At 48.4% G+C, this 9,915-nt stretch overlaps 1 long non-coding RNA gene across 1 annotated transcript; it reads left to right on the forward strand.

Annotated features, from left to right (window-relative positions):
- The first annotated feature begins 418 nt into the window (after positions 1–418).
- LOC311591014 lies at positions 419–4,109 on the forward strand. Its single transcript, XR_014777011.1, has 2 exons — positions 419–535; positions 3,283–4,109. It is a non-coding gene; the product is annotated as an uncharacterized lncRNA (long non-coding RNA).
- Positions 4,110–9,915: the final 5,806 nt, after the last annotated feature.

The following is a 9,915-nucleotide window of genomic DNA, read 5'->3' on the forward strand; positions in this document are numbered from 1 at the left end:
GCAACTATCTGTCTCCAAGACACGATTTGTACCATGAATGTCAAAGTTAGCTTCCCTTGAGACATCAGTGGTCCATAACTACCTTTTAAAAAGCAGACGTCTGGGTCAGGTGCTGCCCATATTTGGACTACATACATGAGGGATGGATCTTCTTTGCGACCAACTCCTCCGTCACCAGAGAAAGTCCTGTACAGCCTAAAGAAGCAAAGCCTAAAGGCAAAAAGGCCTGACACCTGAGGACAAGATTCAGACGATATAAGCCCCAGAAGCACCGGCCAAATCTTTGCTGCTAGGGCCATTACGGTGGGTAGAGATGTAGGAACTTCAAGAGGAGGCCTAATGCTGAGCCCTATAATGGAACATGGCCAAGCTGCCTGCAATTCGCATTCAAGCGCTGGACTTATGTGGCCAGATTAAAGATAAACCAGGCAGGACCTTTCGGTGAATGATAAAGATCGCAGGCCGCTTGTAACGGATCGAAAGGCTGAAGGTTGAACTGATGGCAGGAGCTTTCCAGTGGCCCCAAAGCAAAAGAGTCAGTGGAAAACAGTAGAAATAATTAACTCTTTCTTCCTGGCTCAAAGCTAACAAAACTACAAGGCAAGCTCGCAGCAGTAAACACAGCTCCATTATCCCATCCTGTGTCTGAAGCCACACACGGGAATTTTTTTTTCCCCTTTTTTCAGGCAAGTTTTTTCTTTTTTTTTTTTAATTTTTTATTAATTTATTCTTGTTACATCTCAATGGTTATCCCATCCCTTGTATCCTCCCATTCTTCCCTCCCTCCCATTTTCCCCTTATTCCCCTCCCCTATGACCGTTCCTGAGGGGGATTACCTCCCCCTGTATATGCTCATAACACATGGGAATTCTTAACTGTGAGACCAAGCAATATGAAGGTTAAATGTTTCCTCCACAGTGAGCTTCAGAGGGTGAGCGGATACACACTCACCTAACACCCATGAAACCCTGAGTGGTACACCTTTGTGCCCCTCTTTAATAGCAACCACAAGGAACAAAGACTCTTAAGCACCCCAAGCTTTCTCTTATCTTTCCAAACTATATCTTATGTTAGTCTAGTAAGTGTCCAAGTCTGCCTGCCTCCCTCCCATCTCATTTTCCACTACACCTCCACCCACCCTGACTCCACTCCCTACCACCAACCAACTATTCTCAAATTACTTTTTGTATCTGGGGTGTGTGTGTGTGTGTGTGTGTGTGTGTGTGTGTGTGTGTATACAGTCAGAGAACAACTGTCAGGAGCTGGTTGGTTCTCTTCTTCTATCATGCGGGGCCTGGGGGCGGGGGGGGGGGGGGGGGGGGTCTAACCCAGGCTGCCACGCTTGGCAGCAAGCACACTCTACCAGCTGAGCCGTTTTTCCTGGCTGGAGCGGTTGAAAAGTGCAACTGTCTGAGTTGCACAAACCATATGAGTGTTATGACCTTGCTGACTCTTCCTGATTTCAATTCAAAGGAAGTTTAGACAGCACCCCCCCCCTCCCCACCCCACCCCCAGCTCATCCTAGGATGTTTCTGAAATAGTTAGTTCTCTCTTTGGTGTGACATAATACCTAACCAACGCAACTTAAGGGAGAAGGGGTTTGCTTGAACTCACAGTTTTTCCGTGGAATTGTGTCAGACTGGCCTCAGGGTGTCTCTTCCTACCCAAGGATCCCACTTCTTTAAGGCATCTGAATGTGACCTTATGTGTGGTTCTCACCAGTAAGGTGGAGCAGATACGTCATAGGCCACTTCCCAGGCCAAGGCACTTAGGGAACAAATATGCCTGCCCGATTTGCAACCCTTTGCCTTTGGCTGTATCTACCGTGGGCCAGAGAAACCTGGGTTTGTGATGGGTGCCTTATGGAGACAACATCTCCAGCCAGCCCCTCCTAAAATCGGTCCATGATCAAGAAATGAACATCTTGGGGATGGAGGGATGGCTTAGAGGTTAAGAGTGCTTTCTGCTCTTCTGGAGTCCCCAAGTTTGGTTCCTAGCACCCACATAGTGGGGCTCTCAACCACCTGTAACTCCAGCTCCAGGGGATCCAACTGCCTCTTCCGGCCTCTGCGGGCACCTGTACTGACATGCATACAGACACAGATAGACAGATAATTAACAATTAAATCTTTACTGTAAAGCCACAAAACTGAATAAGATATAGCATGAGGGGAAAGAGTGTAAGTGAAGAAAGAACAAACTGCTCTGGCGTGGAACTGTCATCTGACCCAAACTGGCCAATCGGTGGCCTTCCCTGGCATTCTCTGGGTCCCCGAGGTAACTGAGGATGACAAGCTCTGGAGCTGGGGACAGTCCTGTCTCTCACGTTGTGGAGTGAGCCTATCTGTAGAAGAAACATGAGGTTGTGCAGAGAAGAAACAGACACAGGGAGGCCCAGCCCTTCCCAGGTGCATTCCTGGCTCCCTGGTATTCCTGTCTGCTTGTCTCGCTCGTCTCCCCCTGAGCCATGTCTTCAGATTCCCACAAAAAAAAGTATGCCGGCCTTGAGCGGCTTCTGCCTGCCTGGGGTTCTATCACCAGACATCTCAATCCCGGTTCCATGTTCAGCAGCAGGCAGTTCACCTCAGCCTCCAGAGTCACGGTGCTCGCAGAGATTGGCAGTCCCCACCATAAGGCCCTGTGCAAACTTCCATCCTCCAGGGGATTCCCTGTTCCCATAGTGATGGAAAGAGCTGCCGGTAGCAGAGGGGTTGCACCTGTTCAAGGACAGTCCCTTTAAGTGTCCGCTGGTTATGCACGCTCACGTGAACACACACATACACACACACACACACACACACACACATACACCCTGCTTGCCCTTTGCAAGTTATTACTAAAATTAGCAACCTTTTTTTTTTTAACGTCTTTATCAGGAGCTTCAATATGTCATTTTTAAATCTTTCCTTCTCTTCCCATGAGGGAGTGTGGGCCCTTATCTCAAGGTGGGTGCATCAAGCAGGCAGTATTAGCATCACCCAAAAGCCTATGAGAAATGTGGAGTCCCAGATTCCTTTTTAGACTGACTAGGTCAGATCTGTTTTTTTTTTTTTTTTTAAGATTCGTTTTTTTATTTTTTTTGTTTATGTGTATGTGTGAGTGTCCACTGGCTCCTGAGTGAATACCATGTATGTACCCACAGAGGCCAGAAGAGGACACTAGCTCCCTTAGAGCTGCAGTCGCTAGGTGGTTGTGAGCCTTCTAAAACATGGGCGGTAGGAACTGAATGTGGGTCCTCTGGAAAAGCAGCAAACCCTCTTAACTTCTGAGCCTTCTCCACAGACCCCAGAATCTGCATTTGAACCCTGACCCCTGAGGGAACCTCCCACCCTGCATCCTGGAAGCTAGTACAAGGTCTTGTTCAAGCTCAGAGTGGCCAGTAAGGAGGACCAGGTACAATTGCATTGTCTGTGCCCTTCACTTTCTCTTCTCTGAAAGATTGCATTGATGACCCAACTGATGGCTCCGTCAATATAGGTGCCTGCCACCAAGCCTGACGACGTGAGTTCAGTCTCCAGGATCCAAGTGGCAAAAAGGAGAGAGCCAACGCCCATACGCTGTATACACACCACAGCATGTGTGTCCTTCACCTAAAAAAATTAAAATTGTACACGGGGACTAGCGCGATGACTCAGTGGATACAGGCATTTGCCACCAAGCCTAACACCCTGAGTTCCACTCCCAGACTGCAAAAGTGAAATGGAACCCTCCAGACTGAAGATGGCAGTGCTAAATGATCCCTTGACCTAGCACTTCTTCCTTGGATTCAAGCCCTGATAGCTATAAAGCGTACTTTTCCTCAATAAGGAAATGGCGAGCCTTTAGATTTCTGTTGGGTTGAGGCGAACCGTGCTTCCTCAGTGATAAAAAGTGGACACAAAGGTAGCGAGATGTAAAGCAACAAACTGTAAAACCTGGTAAATTCTCCCTTTCTGGGAGTGGACTGATCTTGGAACCTAGAGAGGTTTTTTTTTTTTATCTGCATGTTCTAAATGGTTCTGGAAAATGCTTCCATCCTTTTCCTGTAGCAGTAGGTGTTATTTATCCGAGGCGTGTGTTCCTGATGACATAACACTGTGTCACACAATATAAAATGTTCCTGTTGGGAATTCAGTCTGATGCTGCTCTTGCGCGGTTGCAGCTTGTGAGGCAGTGCAGATCTTCACAAAGGTGAGGTGGCCAGGCCTTTACTCTCCAGTCCTTCTGGATGTGGTGGTGGGGTGGAGTAGAAGGGCCCAGAGAGGGGGGTGGCCACCACTGAGTCCTTCAGGGTGATGCAAGATAGGAGGCACAGGAGGTTACTGACACCCTTGAGAATGTCCTTTGTTCGGTTGATAGAACACTTGCCTAGTGCGCACAGAGTCCTGGGTCAGATCCCCAGCATCAGGCATGGTGCATGCCTGTAATCCCAGAGCCCTAGGGGTGGAGGGAGGAGGATCAGAAAGCCACGGTCATCCTTGGCTCTATATTGAGTTCAAGGACACACTATATACTGAGTTCATGGGTCTGCCAAATAGTTACCTTAATGTCTGGTTAGAACTCTTTCCTGATAAAGTTAACAGAATTTCTTTTTGCTTGTTAAGAGTTTTTGTTGTTGTTGTTGTTCTTAATGTTTTAATTTTTTTTGTTAATTTTTTATTGTTATGTAGATGAGTATCTGCCTGAATGTATGTATTTATGTACCCTATGTATACCGTGTACATGCCTGGTGACTGGAGAAGCCAGAAGTGGGTGTTACCACCCTTGGAACTGGAGTCACATGTGGTGCCTGCATTCACATGTGCATACCTCCACACAAACATGTGCACAAAAGGTTTTGAAAATTAAAATAAGTCCTTTTTCTTTTTCTTGGTTTTTCGAGGCAGGGCTTCTCTGTGAAGCCTTGGCTGTCCTGGACTCCCTTTGTAGACCAGGCTGGCCTCGAACTCACAAAGATCCACCAGCCTCTGCCTCCCGAGTGCTGGGATTACAGGAGTGCGCCACAGCACTGGCCAATAAATCCTTTTTTAAAAAAACAAAGAAAGAAAAGAAAAGAAAAATAAGTTTATCTTCAATTGTATAGTGAGTTCTCAATCAGCCTGGAACTCATAAGACCCTGTCTCATGCCAGGTGTGGTGGCGCACACCTTTAATCCCAGCACTTGGGAGGCAGAGGCAGGTGGATCGCTGTGAGTTCGAGGCCAGGCTGGTCTACAAAGCGAGTCCAGGACAGCTAAGGCTACACAGAGAAACCCTGTCTCAAAAAACAAAACAAACAAACAAACAAAAACAAAAAAATAAAGACTTTGTCTCCAAAAAAAAGTAGGTTTGTGCTCCAGGTTACCTGTAGACTCTATACTAGTGAAAATATCCACTTGCTAACATGGATTGTAACCCCCAGAATGGATGCTTAGTGTGTTCACTGTTTCCCCCTGACTCACAGACAAGCACAGGACTGTAAGACTCCTAAGATGTCCACGGTGTACGCTGCCCTTTATAGACTGAATTTAAAAACGATTCCCTACAGTTTTCCAAGGAGGCCAGAAGAGTGAATTCTGGGCCCTGGATTTGGACTTACAGGTGGTTGTGAGCCATCTGAGGTGGGTGCTGGTAACTAAACTTGAGTCCTCTGCAAAATCAGGAGGCACTTTTAACCGCTGAGATACACCTCCCACCCCGGTTTTTAAAGATTTTTTTTTTTTTGGTATTGTATTTGTGCGTGCATGTGTCTGTCTGTGTCTGTGTGTCTTCCTTTGTGTGGGTGCCCACAAAGCAGAAAGTTGTGTCAGATCTCTTTGGTCACACATGTTGGGATTGCAGGCTTTCACCCACCGCACCCAGTTTATATGGCGCTGCAGATTGGATTCCGGGCTTTGTGCTTGCTAGGCAAGCATTCTACCAGCCGAGCTTACCCTTCAGCCCCTCGTTTAATTGTCCTTTCTCAAACGTCTCCGGGAACCTGGAGATCAAAAGATAGCATGCACTCAGATCTCACCCCGAGAGCTCAGGCTGTGAGGCGCAGCGCGGCAGGTGCGCCCCTAGCTCTCACTGCTCTTTCGCGGCCCCCTTTCCCTCCCGAGCTCACCTGCTCTGCTCATCCATCATCCATTTGTCCAATAAATATAATCTGAGCCTCCCAGTGCCAGGGGCCGGAGACCCAGAGATGAACCAAACCGCATCCCTGCCCCGAAGGATCTCACCGCTTCAAAGCGCCATACAAAGAGAAAATGGTAATTATTATTTTGAGTAGTAATTATAGTAGTGCTACAAAGAAGCCGGGGAGCTTTAAGAAGGTATGACCCATATTTACTGCCAAAGGAATTCTCACCCTGGGGCCTGAGAAGTCAGAAAGGAACCTCTTTCCTTGAGTGTTTACCTCTTTCCTTCGAAGGGCAGGCCCCACCTAGGATCAGGGGACTGATCCCAGCATCAGCAGTGGTGTCCCTGAGAGAGCCACTTGCCTGGGGGGGCTGATTAGGACAGTGACTTGTACATTATATTGGCAAATTGCCATGTGCTGTTTGCGTTCGCTGAAAAGCTGTCCCAGGAAAGTGGGGCTCCCCTTCCCCCATTTCAGAACCATGTCTGTCTGTCTCCAAGTGTCCTCCAAAGTCTGAGGACAGGCTGTCCCGTCCCCGTCCCCCGCCCCCCCCCCCCCCCCCGCCCTGCAGTGCTGTGATAATGAGGGAAGAGGGCAGCACAACCACCCAAGAGTAAAAACCCAAGTGTCCTTGGGAGAGAGTAAAGCATCTGCAACAGACAGTGCTATCCTTTCTCTCACTGTATAAACGGCGTCTACAGTGGGAAAGAAACTGTAGCGGTAGGTTGAGCCATGGGAATTAAGCCATGGATGGAAAGCTTAGCCGTGGAGAGAAAGCTCCTGGGGCTAAAGAAACGGGCCAGTGGTTAAGTAAATGTAACTTACGTTTTGTTTTTATGAAAAAAAAAATAGTTTGGCTAAAAATGGCTGAGGTGGGGGGGGCAGGCGTGGTGGCACGCGTGTCTTAATTCTAGCACTCTGGAGGAAAAAGTAGGAGGATGGAGTTTATGACCAACCTGAGCTTCCCAGAAGGATCAAGGCCAGCCTGGATTTCAAAGCAAGAACTTACCCAGAAAGGGGAGGGGCGACATGACTGTGAAAGCACCATAGCTAATGTAGTTCAGTCATCATCCCACAGCGGACTCAGGGTCCTCCCTCCCCTCCCCTCCCCTCCCTTTCCCTCCCCTTCCCTCCCCTCCCCTCCCCTCCCCTCCCCTTCCCTCCCCTCCCCTCCGATATCCTCTGTGGAGGTCCCCAGATGGCTCCCACAGAGTGTATATGTGTGCACTCATCGCCTGTGTTTGTGGGGGGTTGGGGGAAGGTGTCCATGGATGCCAGAAGAGGGTGCGGGGTGTTCTGGAACTGAAGTTATAGGTAGTTATGAGCAGCCTGATATAGGTGCTAGGAATTAAACTTGGGCCCTCTGCAACAGCACACAGCACACAGCAGTTTCACTCTTGGGCTGTTGTTGGGGGACAGTCTGCCCTCAGAACTTGGAGCACTCTCTTTCCTTTCCTTCCTTCCTTCCTTCCTTCCTTCCTTTGTTTCTTTCTGTGCTAGATAGTTTTATGTCAGCTTCACAGAAGCTAAAGTCACCTGAAAGGAGGGAACCTCACTTAAGAAACTGTCCCCAGAGCCAGGTGTGGTCGCGCATACCTTTAGTCCCAGCGCTCAGGAGGCAGGGGCAGGCGGGTGAATTCGAGGCCAGCCTGGTCTCCAAAGTGAGTCCAGGACAGCCAAGGCTACACAGAGAGACCCTGTCTCAAAAAACCAAAAAAAAAAAAAAAAGAAAAAAAAAAGAAAAGGAAGGAAGGAAGGAAGGAACTGTCTCCACAAGATAAGGCTGCAAGCAATCCTGTCAAGTGTTTTCTTAGATTGATGGGGGAGGGCCCAGCCCATGGTGGGTGGTGCCATTCCTGTGCTGGTGGTTCTGGGTTCTATAAGAAAGCAGGCTGAAGCCGGGCTGTGGTGGTGCACACCTTTAATGCCAGCACTGGGGAGGCAGAGGCAAGTGGATCTCTGTGAGTTCCAGGCCAGCCTGGTATACAAAGTGAGTCTAGGAAAGTCAAGGCTACACAGAGAAACCTTGTCTCAAAAAAAAAAAAAGAAAAAAGAAAGAAAGAAAGAAAGAAAGAAAGAGAAAGAAAGAAAGCTGAGTAAGCCATGAGAAACAAGCCTGTAAGCACTGCCTCTCCACAGCCTCTGCATCAGCTCCTGCCTCCAGGTTCCCGCCCTGTTTGAGTTCCTGTCCTGACTTCCTCCAATGAGGGACTACAACGCACAAGTGTAACCCAAATAAACTCTTTCCTCCTCAGCTTGCTTTTCTGCCACGGTGTTTTGTCGCAGCAGTGGAAACCCTCACTAAGTCAAGCACTGTATGTTCTTAAACCTTGAGCCATCGCTCCAGCTCCACAGCTGGCCAGCCTCTAGTGTCACCTACAGACCAGACGGCTGGGCAACACTTTCTCTCTGGCGATCTCACTTTCAGAGTGGAAGAAACACTCCCAGAAGTCCCACTAGCCACCTTCACATTTCTTTGGCTAAAGCACCCAAACCTTTAAGCCTCAGCCAATCTCTAGCGAGGACTCCGGAGTATAGGGATTGTTTTCAGACCACGAGCATCCACCCTTATTGGGCCCTTTCCTTTTTCATGGCTCTTTTCAATTTATTGCATGAAGGCAGGATACTAGACCAAGTTAAAAAGTAGACCCCTAGGTACTGAAGAGAGGGCTCACTGGTTAAGAGCTCTGCAGAGGACTGGGGTTCAGTTCCCTGTATCCGCATCACGATGGCTCACAGGCATCTGTTACTCCGGTCCTAGGGGACCCCCACACCTTCCTCTGACTCCCTCTAGCACAGACATGCCTATACTAAAATAAATAATTCTAAACACACACACACACACACACACACACACACACACACACACACACACACACGGCTACGTTATCCGGGTTGTGAGGCTTTTAAATCTGGGATGAAGGACAGAAGGGAAGTTTTTTGCTCATTGCAAGGAAAGCCTCACTTGAGCTTCAGAGCCCATGCACCGTTAGCTAGTAGCTGGTTCTTAGCCAGTACAGGCTCTGTCAGGAACTGGTACCTGTTCTCACGCTGGTCCTCCTGTAACGGAATCACTTCTTAATCCTATATGTTCAACCAGAGGACCACTGCAGGCAAATGGCTGCTTAAACACCTGAATGCGGTTTTTGTTTGTTTGTTTGTTTGTTTGTTTGTTTTAAATCACAATCGTCAGTGATCCTCTGGACAGTGGTAAAGGTCTTCCCGCTTTTCCTCTGATGGGAATACATGGATGTACAGACGCCTCGGTGGCAGCAGAAAGCATGTTACCATCGTTAGTTGCAGAAAAGGTGGGGACTCTGGATAACGGACAAAAGCCGTGATAACTTTGCTTCAGTGGGAACAGCCTGTGGAAAGCAGGCGGATGCTGAAAGTCTGGAGTAGTACCGGCAACAGAGTATCAGGAAGCGAGGGAGCTAGAGGAGGAAGCAGCAGAGTCCGCAGCCATGGCTCAGTGACAGGAACTGGGTCTCTTTCTTTTTTTCTTCTTCCTCTTGACTATTGGGAACTGATTATGGGGTTGCATGTTACGCAGAGGGTCTACCACTGAGCCAGGCCCCCAGCCAGGCCCCTAGGCAGGTGCTCTACCACTGAACCACACTCCTAGCTCTTCAGTGGTACATGCCAGACAAATGTTCTACTGCTGAGCTATACCCCGTGCCCTTTTTTTTTTACTTGTGTTGTATGGTGTATGTATGTGTTTGTGTGGTATATGTATGTGTGTCATGTTCAGAGGTAGGGGTCCAGTATCTTCCAGTTTCTGCCCACCTTATTCATTTTAAAGGTTTGTCTTTTACATTTAATTACAAGTCTGAGCAT

Source organism: Acomys minous (genome assembly GCF_964271855.1).
Source record: "Acomys minous genome assembly, chromosome: 20".
In the NCBI taxonomy this organism is placed as follows: domain Eukaryota; kingdom Metazoa; phylum Chordata; class Mammalia; order Rodentia; family Muridae; genus Acomys; species Acomys minous.